The 13,584-nt window shown below is 36.1% G+C and overlaps 2 protein-coding genes across 17 annotated transcripts in view; both read right to left on the reverse strand.

Annotated features, from left to right (window-relative positions):
* Positions 1 to 12,331, reverse strand: part of LOC109408325 (uncharacterized) — a 129,199-nt gene extending 116,868 nt beyond the window's left edge. Inside the window, exon 1 of the mRNA XM_019681608.4 lies at positions 10,803 to 12,331. The gene's annotated coding sequence lies outside the window, so the exon portion shown is untranslated. The remainder of the gene's footprint in view (positions 1 to 10,802) is intronic.
* LOC109408324 (cubilin) overlaps positions 1 to 13,584 on the reverse strand; it is a 649,214-nt gene that overhangs the window by 416,914 nt on the left and 218,716 nt on the right. The window lies entirely within an intron of this gene.

The following is a 13,584-nucleotide window of genomic DNA, read 5'->3' on the forward strand; positions in this document are numbered from 1 at the left end:
TTTCCCGGAGACAACACGTTTCTATGTGCTCTAGATCACGAGATAAAGAAGTCCAAAATTTTATTTGAAAACTAGAGCCACCTAGCGGTGAAATAACCAGCTAATTGGTATATAACCAAAATATTCTTGTCCTTCTAAACAACTTTGCCAAAGACGACCCAACACAACACAAAAAATAGAATTTGCTATTTCCAAGATAGAGCAGTTTAAAAGTTAACATTATAACTTGCGCCACCTAGCGGTGAAATCACCAATTAATTGGCGAATCACCAGAATATTCTTGTCCTTCTGAACAACTTTGCCAAAGACGACACATTTCTATCTGCTTTCGTTACCGAGATAAAGAAGTCTAAAATTTTACTTTGTAACTAGCGGCACCTAGCGATAAAATCACCAACTAATTGATTGATCACCAGAATGTTCTTGTGCTTCTGAACAACTTTGCCGAAGACGACACATTTCTATCTGCTTTGGTTTCTGAGATAGAGAAGTCTCAAATTTAGCTTTATAACTAGCGCCACCTAGCGGTGAACTCATCAACTAATTTGTGAATCATTAGAATATTCTTGTCCTTCTGAATAATTTTGCCGAAGATGACATATTTCTTTCTGCTTTGGTTTCCAAGATAGAGAAGCTGAAGCTTAACTTGTCAACTAGGAACACCCCCAGTTAATGGACGGTATATAGCCCTTGGTCAGTACTCACTCAAACTTCGCTGAACACATGTAGAAGGTAAACTAGCATCAAGTATGTGTATTTCAGTAGAAATTGGTAAGTGCTTTGATTTGTTTAACGTCCAATTTGATATACAAATATTCTCAAATTTTGACTATTCCTATTATATGTGTCAACCTATTATATGTGCATCAGTGGTACAAATTTCAGCTCGATTGATTAATCTTTCGCGAAGTTATAACCGTTCTGTTAAAACACTATTTTTTAGACTACTAATTTTTGAGCTGTCGTATCTCGGAGACCAGTGAACCAAATTGAATGAAATTTTGGACTTTTATTTATTTTATTTTATTAATGCTTGAAAACGATTTACGGTACATTTTATACGTTGAAAAAAGTTATGATAAATTGACACTTTTTTGATTTTTTTTCGAAAAAATGCATTTTTTTACATCAATGTCATAAAATTTTATTTTTGATATCCAAAGATTTTCTACTTCTGTTCATAAGATATCTAGAAAAAGATATATTAGAGAGATATATTTGGATTAAAGGAAGAACACATTTAGTAATTTTTGTGCAGTATACAGTCGACTCTCCAGGTCTCGATATTGAAGGGACCATCGAGATAGGGAGAGGTCGAACTGAAGAATCAATTTGTAATGCACACTAGATTGAAAAAAACGTCGTTACTAGGAAAAACCGACAACAAACAGATGTCACTTCGCAAAACCAGAATGTTTTGCACCCAGGTAACGAGGTCTAGTAACCTGTGCAAATGGGCATATCGACATATAGAAAGGAAATCTAGAACAAAAACTAACGAGATCGCATCGAGATAGGGAGATATCGAGATAAGGAGATATCGACATGTAGAGAGGAAAAATGTATGCAGATTGAAGGGACCGATCAAACCATCGAGATACGGAGAGATATCGAGATGTAGAACATCGAGACATAGAGAGTCGACTGTAGTAAATTTGAGTCATTTTCCTCTAAATGGGTGAAAATGTCAAACCATCATAACTTTTTTCAAAGTTTGAAAAGTATCTATGTTCTGATTAATTTTCAAGCACTATTATATTGTTGATAATCGCTCAAAATTTCATTCAATTCGGTTCACTGGTCTCCGAGGTATGACAGTTCAAAAATTGACAGTCTTAAAAATAGTGTTTTACCAGATCGGTTATAACTACGAGAAAAATCAACCAATCGAGCTCAAATTTGTACCACTAATGCACATATAATAAATTAATAAACAGTCAAAATTTGAGAATATTCGATGCACTCTATGAAAATTTACACCATGTTGTACTTTTTTGTGAGAGAAAAAAAGTTGCCTATCCCAAACATTTTGGCCACCCCATGTATCTCGTAAACTTTGTTAAATCAATAAATTAATTAAATTTACATTAAGATTCTCGTCTGGTGGTTTGTATCTAAAAGGGTGCGAGTTTGCAATGCGTGTAATTATGCATAAAAATGATCGTTAATAGGAGTTCACGACTTTATAGTAACCATCAGTTCAGATACAGATCTTCCATATTTTTTTCTTACTTTTACCATTGCTAGTCATACTAAATTCTTTTTCACTTTTTTTGTGACGTTGATCTTGATATTAATCACGTTAATCATACATACAATTGCAAGATTTTTTTCGGATGTCACCTGAAAAACCTTCACACCACCCGAAGCATCATTAGTATGCAATCCTTTCAATTTCTCCCAACTGTCTGCGTATGGATGGTTTCCCTGTGTCTCACGTATATCTTACCAGTCAATCACACTGATCAAAGCAGCAGCATTTAAATGGGCGAACACCGTTAGTATTGTCATCATTCTTATAAGCAGCGCACCTTCATCGTTGTCATCATTTTCGTCCATTATTGAAAAAATCGTAGGATTTTCAATTTTCCCAATTACCTTCGGCTCAGCTTAGGAGGTACAGTGAGAGAGCTGAAGCCGTCGTCCGCCAATAAGTGCGTTGTCGGAAGCTGCAAATGGAATTCTTTGCTATCTCCAGCGTTGTTTGATTTCACACGTAGAGACCGGTAGAGAGTATCGGGTTTTACCAACCCGCACCGGTTTGTTTGAGATAGAATAGATAGAATTTTTGCAGGAGCTATTTTTAGATTACGATGGTTTTGGGTGGATCAATGAGTGCGTTGCAAGTGATGGTCTGGCCACGTATGTGGATTGTATGTCGCTGGAGAGAGGGGTGGGCTGGAAGATCGTGTGAATGACGAATTTTTGGATCTATTTTTGCCTAAGTGGATTGGTCTGCCATGAGTACGTTATTTTGAAACTGTTTATTTATTGCTGTGTGGTCTGGAATTGGAAACCAGTTTGTTTCAGGCGAGAGACGTAGGCACCGCTATCGAATGAAAGATCACATCTTATCTAAGAAGCTTCGTAATTAAAGTTATATTTTGAAACTGTTGATTGGTATATCTCTATCCACCGATGTATTCTTCTTCGTTATGGCTCTACGTTCCCAATGGAACTTGGCCTGCCTTACTTCTACTAAGTGGTATTTGAGATTTTCAACAGTTATTAATTGAAGTGCTTTCTTTGCCTGCCATTGCATGAATTTGTATATTGTGAGGACAATGATACATTATGCGGATGGAGTCGAGATAATTTTCCCCGCCGGAACGGGAATCGAACCCACCGTCTCCGGATTGGCTATCCATAGCCTTAACTGAAAGGGGGATGGCTTTCTCAGTCTTCGAATCAAGAACGATTTGTATCTAGATTCCCGACGTTTTGGCCTAGGAATTTGGCCTTTTTCAAGGGTCGTATTTAGTGTCTACCGTCTATCGTTTTTGGGGCATTTGCATATGGAATTCTCTTCTAGATTACTTTTCATGTATACGTGTTCCATATGCAAATGCCCCAAAAACGATAGACGGTAGACACTACGACCCTTGAAAAAGGCCAAATCCTTAGGCCGAAACGTTGGGAATGTAGATAAAAATCGTTTCTGATTCAAAGACTGAGGAAGTCATCCCCCTTTCTATCAAGTTTCATACATAGCCTTAACCTTTGGCTAGCTGGAAACACTGTCCACCGATATAAGAAATTTAAACTTATAAAAAGTAAACACAGGTTAATGCAAGAACTTCTTAGGTAAATTTTCTGGACATTTATTCGACAAAAATTTTACTAGGTATCTTCTTAGCGAATCCACCAATTTATTTAAGCAAAATTTTTTTTCTATGAATTTCTCAGGCAGTTTGTAGAAGTCTATCAAAATATTTTAATTAGTGAATTATTTCAGAAATATTATCAGTAATTTATTTCGGGTATATTTTAACTCTGCAAGTTTTTTTAAATTTAAGAAAATTACTTTTACGGATGTCACAAGGAACATACACCTGAAATTCCAAAAGACATATTGAAGATATAGTCCAATAATATCTTTAGAGATTTTCCAAAAAACAAATCTCCAAAAGTTCGACTAGAACTTTCTGTGAGGCCTTCGTGAGACACTCGACTTGGATAAATTCCAAAGAATCTTAAATAAATTCTAGCAGTGAGCTCATTAAAAAAATCATTAGAAGTGCTTGAGTGAACTTTTCAACTTTGATTTTTATTTTTCTAAGTTTTTTTTTTAAGTTTCTTCACGGGATTCCCAGGAGTTTCTCGGGAAAAAGTGTGAAACTTTTGATTACATGCATCGAAATGGTTGATTTTTAATCAATAACATTATATTGCGTGCGGATAATATCATAAAAATATTTATCGGAATCAGTAAAGTATTGGTGGAGATGTCCGGTGCGACAAAATGAGATTTTGGAATTCTTGTACGCTCTCTATGAAAATGATTTAGGCTATGACTTTACTGCTAGTTTTCCGAAACATCTTAAAATTGACTGTAAATTTACAACTTAATAAATACAAGGTGATAAAAATTTCATCAAAATCGGTTTGGTACCGATTTTTTTTAGAATCTGAAACTCAAACCGCTTTAGAGAAAATTTTAGGCGCTTTTAAGCAATGTTAAGGTCCGTGTGCACTATTACTTTGTGGAAACTTAAGTACAGCCAGGATTCTTTATACCCGGTGGGTGACGGTTACTTTACGCCCACCGAGATTTTTAGGCTACCTTACATCCCATTGAGCTCATTTGGTAGTTGCGGCATTTCGTAAGCTAATTACCTTCCAATAATAAACTGAATTGGTTGAAAGACAACTGAGAAATTGCGGTGACCGTAAAATGGGCGGAATTGCTGCTGTTTTGAACGCTTATATGCTATGTCAGGCCCGTGCACAGAAGTGGCCCGAAATGAACTAGTCTAGCGCTAAACATCTCATTAATACAGATAAAAAAAAGTGGCGCCAAAGGTTTTTCCCAGTTTCGGCAAAAAGCGGAGGGACGCCTAGTGTATGAAGCGTCGGTAATGGACGGGGAGGGGGAGGTCAACCTCCCCCCCCCCCCCCCCATTCTGCACGGGCTTATGTTATGTTCGAAAGATACATTTCTCGGGTGCTTTTTCTTGTAAAAATAAAGTAATCATTTTTTATGTCGTGTAAAAATAAGAGAATACGTAATTTAGTGTCATTTTGTTCACTTTCATAAGTCGGCGTTAATTACTTTAATTACGTTAATTTTTCAAAGTACGCAGACAACGTTTACGACACCCAGTGGTCCAATGATGATTTTTTTGTTTGATGAAAAGTTTTCACCTACTGGACTGGGAATCGGACCCGTGGCTCCGTGGCTTAAAATACGTCTAAAGGGCTGGTACCGCCAACCGTACGGGCACGAAGCCAACATTTTCAGCTTCACCATGAGATACTAAAATATAAATGCAGAAATACTCAACTACATTGCGGAGATAAACACTGCACCATCATCAACACGCGCTCCGTGCTGATAGATTTAAAAAAAAAACTTCTTCTAGGAAAATCTCCAGGAGTTTCTACAGGAATTTCTCCACAGATATCTTCAAAAGATACAATTCTTGTAGTAAGAAGTACAAGGATTTCTTCAGAAGATGCATTATTATTATTATTAGCTTTATTTACGAGGCATTCAGCCCTAGGCTGGTTCGCCTCGGATACAGAAAATGCAATTCCAGGAGACATTTGTAATAAAGATTTAGGTATTTTTTCAGAGAATCCATCTGTACCTTCACCAGGAGTTTCCTACATAAATCTTTTTTTTTCTGGATTTTTTTTAAGAAATAATCAATCAAATTCGCTCATAAACTTCAGGCATTTATTTAGATATTTTTTTTCCCAAGAAATTCTTCTGGATGTCTAAACAGGAGTCTCTCCAGAAGTTCTTCCAGGATTTGTTTATGATTTATTGTCATTTCTTCAGGGATTCTTCCAGAAAATTTTTGGGTTATGCTTCAGAAATTTGTCCAAAGAGTCTCTCGGAAATTCATGCAGAAATTACTCCAGAATCTATTCCTTGGCATTTTTTATAGAATTTTTCAAAAAATTCTTCTTGAATACATGCAAAGAGTGCACCCAGGTATTCAAAGTTTACTTCAAATATTCATTTAACAGATTTTTTCCAGTGGTTATCCAAGCCCTTCTCAAGAGGTAGATTTAAGAGCTCATCCATGGATTCTTTCAAAAGTTCTTAAGGGATCCCTTTAAAAATTTATTGAGGATTTCAAGCATTACAGGGTTTCTCCAGATAGTCTAGTGGTTAAGGTTATGGATCGCCAATCCGGAGACGGCGGGGTCGATTCCCGTTTCGGTTGGGACAATTTTCTCGACTTCCTGGGCAGGCAAATGAAGCCCTTCAAATAATAACTGTGGAAGTGCTCGCTCAAAGAACACTAAGTTGAAGCGAGGCAGGTCAAGTCCCAGTGGGGACGTAGAGCCATGTGAAAGAGAAGAAAAAAAAAAGGGTTTCTCCAGGAATCCCTGCTAAATTTTCTTAAGCATGTTTTCCTTACTACCTTCCTTACTACTATTACTACCTCATTACTACCAGAGTTCATCCAGAAGTTTTTAATTTTTTTCTAGGAATTAAGGAGGTATCTTAAGTATTTTTCCAGGTATTGTGCCAGGCATACATTCAGGAATTACTCCACAGATACTTTCAGATATTATTTTTTCTGGTGTCCCTCAGAAAATGTTCTAGGTTGCAACCGAAGTTTTTTAGAAGATTCCTTCAGACAATCCTCCAGGGATTTCATAAGAATATTCATTAAGAATTGTTAGAACATTTCTTCCAGTATTTATTGTAAAATTTCTGGAAGAACTTCACAGGAACAATGTTTAAAAAAATTCATTGCAGCATTTTCTGTTGGAATGCCTTAAGGATTTTTTCAAGGAACTTCAGGAGGAACCCTTGTAGGAATTTTGGAAGGAATCCCCGTAGGATAAAAAAATCTTAGGGAAATTTCTGAGAGACTTCTCAAAAGAACTTTTGAAGAAGTCCTTTGCTGGAACTTCTGAGAGGTCCCCAAAATTCTGAGAAAGCATTTGGAAATATTTTTGAATGAATCCCTAAATGAGTATCTGAAAAAATTTTCATTAGAATTCCTATAGAGAAATGCCTGAAGAAATCTTGGAGTAATTCTTGAAAGAATACTTCCTGAAGCTACTCCACAGAAAACCATTGATGGAATTCCTAGAAAAGTTTATTGGGGGTTTTAATGAAAATTGTTGGAGGTTTTCTTCTAAAGTAAAATCTTGAGGATTTTATGCAAGTATTCCTGGAGCAATCTGTGGACGTATTTATGAAGGAATTTTCTATGGACTTTCTTCAGGAGTTTCTCATGTAATTTCTCAAAGATAGATCTATCTTGAAATTCGTTCTCGAGCTTGTTTCAGAAATTCCTTCAGAAATTCTGCCTGCAATTTCTTCATTAATTCTTTAGGAAACTCACTCAAGAATTGCAACAGAAGTTCATGCTTGTATTTTTTCAAACATTATTGAATGAATTTCTCCACAAGCTTTTTTCAAGAAATTCTTCTATGAATTTCTCCATGGATTTCTACAGGAAAAAAAATCTTCAAACGGTGCAATTCTTGGAGAAAGTCTTCAAAGATTTCTTCGAAAGATGCAATCCTGGGAGATATATTTAACAGTGATTCGGGTATTTTTTGAGAGAACCTTCCAAAACTTTTCAAGGGGTTTCCTTAAAAAATCCGGTAATTTTTCTGGAACTCTTTTAGAAATTTTTGATAGAATTTGTCCAGAGGTTCCTTTAAGTATTACTCCATATACTCAGGGATCCTCTCAGACATTTATTTAGATATTTCTCCAGACAATCTAAAGATATTCTTTAGAATATTCCTGCAGGGGTTCTACCAGAAGTTATTCCAGGGTTTACTCATGATTAGTTCAATTCTTTCTTCATTCTAGTTATACTTCAGGAATTTCTCCAAATATTCTCCCAGAAATTACTCCAGATTCTATTCTCCAAACTTTTAAAAAAGGAATATCTCAAGATTTTTTTCTATGAAAACGTGCAGAGGGTTCTCCAGTTCATCCAGGTATTTAAAGATTCCTTAAAAAAAGTTCTTCCAGAAATTGCATAAGAATTTCTACTTAGAAATCCTCAAGAAGTAGCTTTCGGAGTTTGGAAGAAAAAAGATTTGGAAAAAAAAATCCTCCAACGGTCTCTCAAAAATTTTTTGAGGAATTTCTTCTGGGATTACACCAGTATATTTGTTAACAGTTGCTGCAAAAAAAATGAGAGGTATATTCTAAAATTTCTCTACGGATGGCTTCAGAAATTTCGCAAGCATGTTCCCCTTGGAATTACTTCCACAGATAACTTCGGATATTTTTGTTCAGGTACTTCTCCAAGAAATTTTCAAGAATTTCTTAAAGAAATCTTCAAAGGTATCACCCGTAGTTTTTTGAAAGATTCCTTCAGACAACCTCCCATGGAATTCTTTGAAAAATTTCTTCAATAATTGTTTGAAGAATGTATTGTGAATTTTTACAATAACTCCAGCAATGTTGAAAAAATCGTTGTGGCCATTTCTGCAAGAATCCCTGAAGGAATGTTTCAAGGAACTACTGGAGGAACCCTTGAAGGAATTTTGGATGGAATCTCTGGAGGATTAATAAAAAACACTTTAAGGGAAATTTCTAAAAAAAAACTCCATGAAGAACTTTCGAAGAAATGTCAAATTCCTAGCTGAAGAGTTTCTAGAATTTTAAGAAAGCATCTGGAGATATTTTTCAAAGAAAAAAACATCCTGAAGGTATTTCTGGAAAAATCTCAGTAGAATTCCTGCTGAAACCTTGCGAAGCACTCATGAATAAATTTCTAGAGGAATGCCGGATGAAATCCCAGGATTTTTTTTTAAAAGAATGCTTTTTGGAGAAAATTTGCAGGAAACCCTCGGATTGAGGATTTTTTTATGAAAATTGCTGGAGAAAACCTTTTAACACAAAATATTTAAGGGATTTTTGAAAATACTCCTGTTGCAATCTGTGGATGTATTTAAACACTTCGATAATCTTCTGTAAATATCCTTAGAAACAACTCTTGAGATATTTCTAAAAGTATTCTTGTTGATATTTCTAGATATTATTTTTGGAAAAATTTCTTAAAGAATCCGTGTATTTTTTTTTATTTTTATTATTGTGTATTTTAACTTAAGCTAATTCTATACTTTAAAGAATCCTTTCATATATTCTTAGTTTTATGCTTAAATTAAATGCCAAACATATTTCTAGGTAAACATATGAAGATATCCGGAGAAAATTCTGAAGGGGTATGAACTTCTGTAGGAATATGTGGAAAAAATCCTGCAAAATATTCTGGAGGATTCCACCAGTAAGATTCCTGCAGGATATTCTGGATGAATGCTCGATAGATGCAATGGAATCCCGAACATATTTATGGTGGCTTCTTGAAAAACATACGTTCACATTTCTGAATGAATTACCGAATTAATTGATGAAAGAGTTTCCGAATTATTCCCGTTGAAAGTTCTAAGGGATTTTCCTGGAGAAACTTTCGACGAGTGTTCTAAACGAATTCTTAGAAGAGTTTCTGAAGTTATCCTTGGCGGAGTTTTGAAAAGAACCCATGAGCTCTACCTGAAAAAAAAAATCTTGGAGAAATTTCTGAATAAATTATTGAGGGAATATCCGAAGGAAGCCCAAGAGAAAATTCTTTAAAAATCTCAGGTATGATTCCTAAGTAATTACTGGATGAGTATCTAAAAACACATTGCTAAATTTCAATACCAAACTCCGGGAGTAATTTTTGAAAGAACACATGGAGCAATATCAGAAAAAATCGATAGTAGACTTTTTAAAGGATACTTGGGCAAATTTGTGGAAAAATCTGCCAAAGAATCTCTAGAAATTTTTTTTAAAGGAATTTCTTGGGAAAGAAACTGAAGGGAATTGTGGAATTATGGAATTTCTAAAGGAGTCTGTCCGAAATTTTGAGAAGAAATATCGGATTTCAATAAAAAGGCCAGTAGCTCTCTCTAACGAAGTTTGGTAAACGATGTTGACATCACTGATTTTTCCGTTAAAAAACATTTCATGGTTAAGATTTCGGTAAAATTTATTATTTTTTTAGTGAGTAAATAGTAAAATTTGCCCAACACGCTTAGAAAAAATCTTTGAGTTCGGTAATATTTTACCCAAATCTCAAACGTCAAATATTGTTACTGCAAAAATTTGGTTAAGCTTGTAACTTTCAACCAACTGCGTAAGCGTTTGACAGATAAACGATAAAATTTTACCAAAATTCGATAATTTTTACAGAATTTTGGTAAAAAATCATAACAGATCTCTTAGCAGTTGAGATTTGGGTAAAAAATAAACGCGGCTAGATGTATACTCTTGATTCGAAGTCTTGCCGTAGCAGTGGCAATCATTTGTCTGTATAACAACTTGCGAACTGCAACAAATAACGTTGCTAGAATCAAAATAAATATGTGTTCCAAAATTTGCCAACTCACTGATCACTGTCTTCCAACCCCATCCCAGCCCAATCGACATACAAGCGACATCACTTGAACACTCAGATTCATCCAGTTTCTGCCGGGTAGATCTCCTCCCTAGATACCACCATCACCACATAAGCAAGCACGGTCGGAGGAAAAACTGAAAATCCCATTTTCCAGATGGCTGCTGCTTTGATCAGCTGAAAAATCATATAAAGCAACACAAATCTTACGTTCAAGCGGTGGTGCGGCAACCGGGATGGATGGTAATCCTTCTACTTCGTGTCTGTGTGGCAACGCCGTGGTCCGTTCTGACGAAGCTCCACGAATCCGGTCCGAGCGGAGAGAGCAAGTGGAGAAAGGTGGAAAGTATACACACACGTAAAATCACGGGCACTTGACGGTTGTTTTTCTTTTGATATTTGCAATTGCTCCTCCGTTTATTGGATGCGCTGGCTGTTTGGACTGCTTGCTTACTCTCCAACGAGTTGTTTTTCCAGGTTGTCTGCGGTTTGTACAGTTAACCAGTTGCGCAGTTAGCGGGTCAGATGTATTTTGTGTTTTTCTTCGTTTTAAAAGAAGTATTCTTTTCTTTACTTTCGTTTAGGAATTTCACAAGATTTGATCACAAGAACTCAATCACTGCAGAATTTCACTTGAGATTGTTTAACAATCTTTCACAAACTTTGTATCCTTCGAAATCACCTTCGCAATCGGCACTTCGATTTTACTCCATCGATATTTCACTCTTATCCAATGATTTCCGCATTCCCGGGGAAACTTTTACTCCACGGGGACACGCCTAGATAGACTTCCTCTTCCTGCTTCCTTTGGCATCCGGAGACCCCGATCCAGCGCCAAGCACAAAAACTCCAACCAAACCAGGCAACCGTGCAACTCTGAAGACTACCGGAAGCAAACAACTGACAGCGCTTCCGCTTCGACGATTAAGACTTCCGGTTTGTTGTTGAAGTTGCTCGGCAGCTCCTGCTGCTGCTCGCGATAAATATCCCAAAAGCGAAACTGAACCAAGCGGATAGCAGGGAAGCTTTCGGGGCCGTAGAAAGCCTCAACACAAACTTCGACAGAGACAGAGAACGGTGGTCGCGCGCGCGTTAGGCGGTTCAAGCCCGGAATCAAGCAGCCGGAAAAAAGATAGGAGAAAGAGCGGCGCGGCGTGGCTTGGTTCCCAATTTTTTTCCAGCCAGGAAAACTGCTTGCTTCTGGTTTTGGTTGCTTTTCAACAATTGGTGCGGTTGCTAACAATACACAGCGTTAAAAGGTGAGATTCAGGAAAACCAACGTTTTCAGCTCGGCCGACGAAAATCGACTGAACTCTCGCTCGTCCTTTCGGCGTTGTCGGCAGCAACTCCACGGTGGGAAGCTGAGGAACTCACGCCCATTTTCCACCGAAGTCGCAGCTGGTCCAGCAGCTGCTGTTGCTGCTGTTGAGTTGTGAGAACGAATGGGAGAGAAAAACCCTTGCGCGTGAGAGCGAGTGTCTGGAAAACCATGTGACTGGCTTTCAGCGCGCAAAGGTGCGTCGGTCGTAGTTGTAGCTCTGGAAAATCTCTGCTTGGAAAAATAAACGTGCTTGGTCGACAAGTCGTTGCACGCGGAGCGGAGAGTCAGCTCTGGAACGAACAGTCATCGTTGTTGGGATGGGTGGTTTGTTTACTTATATCTGTTTGGATCGTTAGTTTTCCGGTGGGTGCTGGACCGGGTCCATTTGTTTAGGGTAGAATGGGGATTCATGAAGCATTATGAAAACTGTGTTTTTGATGAGTCAATGTGCTGATAGCAAACCATAATCTTTAATTAATTAGTGATGAGTTGTTGACAGTTTATATTTTCCTACAAAATTCGGCTATACCACAGAAATATGCAAAATTCACTCTGAGGAGCGTAAATTTTATTAACTAAGCGCTGATCTATCTCCATAGATGCATTATTTATAGCAGATACTTACCTTACCATCGGTTGGAAAAGGTTTGCTGATTCAAATAATTCGGACTTACCTGAAAAAACAAAATATAAAGCAATTTGTTAGTAAACTAAATCTATCAGTAGATTTATATCAAGATTTGTGTGATATCCCGGGTAGAGGCTAATGGCAAACAAAGGACAAAATAATAACTGGTTTTGCCATCATATCTCGTTTTGCCATTCTTCTGTTATTATGAAAAACTTAAAATGGCAAATCAATAGCAAAATATACAATCATAGCAAATCTTGCCATTGATATGTTATTCATGAATAATGCTAAATAACACATCAATAACAAAAATTACTATCATGGTAAAATTTGCAATTTAGCACCTTTTATAATGAATTGTATAAAATATCAAAACAATAACATAATTTACATTCCTAGCTGAATTTGCCATTATTTTGATATTGTGAGAAATTATTTATAAACATTAGGCACCATAACATATTTTACTCTTAATATACCATTAACTATGTATTATATTGTATATTTCAAGCATAACTTTTCAATTCGACGTATCTCGCAAAAGTAAACAAATCCGAATTCTCAGCTGTGTGTTTGATTCGCAATGGATTCTATTTGATGCACATTAATTTATGTTAATTTAGAACTCAAACAATTAATTGAAATAGCTCATTTTACCTTTTTTCTGCTACTTTGAAATAATAACTGAATCTACCATTATTTTAAAATTTGAATTTGAACAACTAAACCTACCATTATTTTGATCGCCACATAAACAGCTAAATTTGTTCTTATTTTGTTATCAATAACTCAAGAATGTCATAATTTGTTATTCACCGATAACAGTTAATTTGGGTCTTATTTTGTTATCAATATCTCAATAATAACTTATTTTGTTCTTCAAATTAATCCGCATGCTTTACCATTACTTTGTTATTACAATGGCAAAATAAGTTATTTTTTAGTTTTTCTGCTACCAAAATTTTGTTATTATTTTTGTTATTTTAACTCTTATTTCAAACAAACTAATAACACATTTTGCCATTCAAACATTCTGTTTT

This window comes from Aedes albopictus, chromosome 1, assembly GCF_035046485.1.
Source record: "Aedes albopictus strain Foshan chromosome 1, AalbF5, whole genome shotgun sequence".
Taxonomy (NCBI): Eukaryota; Metazoa; Arthropoda; class Insecta; order Diptera; family Culicidae; genus Aedes; species Aedes albopictus.